At 51.2% G+C, this 1,083-nt stretch overlaps 1 non-coding gene across 1 annotated transcript; it reads left to right on the forward strand.

Moving 5' to 3' along the window:
* Positions 1-236: 236 nt before the first annotated feature.
* On the forward strand, positions 237-309 carry TRNAK-CUU (transfer RNA lysine (anticodon CUU)). The gene has a single exon. It is a non-coding gene; the product is annotated as a tRNA-Lys (tRNA).
* The last annotated feature ends 774 nt before the right edge of the window (positions 310-1,083 follow it).

Consider the following 1,083-nt stretch of genomic DNA (forward strand, 5'->3'; position numbering starts at 1 on the left):
TTAAGTATGTGCCTAGAGACAGGTTGAGAGGACAGATGCATGTATGTACCAGAGTGAGCTCCAGAGAGACTGATGGGGACATAAGACTGGGGTAGAGCGAGAGATGGAGAAAGAGAAAAGTGCCTGTGTCGAGTCAGCAGCAGAGAAAATGAAACAAAGGGGCCTCCTGGGATAACCACACACTACTTCCTCACAAAGAACACACAGAGGGTGTGTGAAATGATATAGGAACAACAGCCCGGCTAGCTCAGTCGGTAGAGCATGAGACTCTTAATCTCAGGGTCGTGGGTTCGAGCCCCACGTTGGGTGTGATGCTTTTTAAAGGCTTCTCCATTTTCGGGTTTAACATTAACTCTCACCTTTTTCAGATATTTCGCTGAGGCTTAAAACTACACACACACACATCCTGCAGTTTGCCTCACGATTCCCACAGGACTCCACACAACGCAGCACTTCCCGCCCTGGGAGGCGCCGCTGGGAGTGATCCTAGGCCGAGCCTTTCCTGCGCCCTTTCCTAGCCTGAGCCGCCCGTGCTTACAGCGAGCTCGGAGTCCGCTCCGGTCCGTCCTGTCCCCCCCATCCTTTCAAAAAGAGGAGTTTAAGGTCTCATCTCCGCTGGTGTTATGATTAAAGTAGGTATGAAAACTACTTTATGTCAGCAGCAGGATTTGATCACGGGACTGGGGAAGATACTGCTCTTGAATGTGGCACCTTACACCACTCGGCCATTCCGGCAGCCTCAGGAACATGGCCCTGGAGGCTGACTGCCACCTTGCGAAACAGGGAGAGTTCACACTGTTCTCTACTGGACATTTAAGTATGTGCCAAGAGACAGGTTGAGAGGACAGATGCATGTATGTACCAGAGTGAGCTCCAGAGAGACTGATGGGGACATAAGACTGGGGTAGAGCGAGAGATGGAGAAAGAGAAAGGTGCCTGTGTCGAGTCAGCAGCAGAGAAAATGAAACAAAGGGGCCTCCTTGGATAACCACACACTACTTCCTCACAAAGAACACACAGAGGGTGTGTGAAATGACAAGGGCACAGCAGCCTGGCTAGCTCAGTCGGTAGAGCATGAGACTC

This window comes from Pleurodeles waltl, chromosome 6, assembly GCF_031143425.1.
Source record: "Pleurodeles waltl isolate 20211129_DDA chromosome 6, aPleWal1.hap1.20221129, whole genome shotgun sequence".
Taxonomy (NCBI): Eukaryota; Metazoa; Chordata; class Amphibia; order Caudata; family Salamandridae; genus Pleurodeles; species Pleurodeles waltl.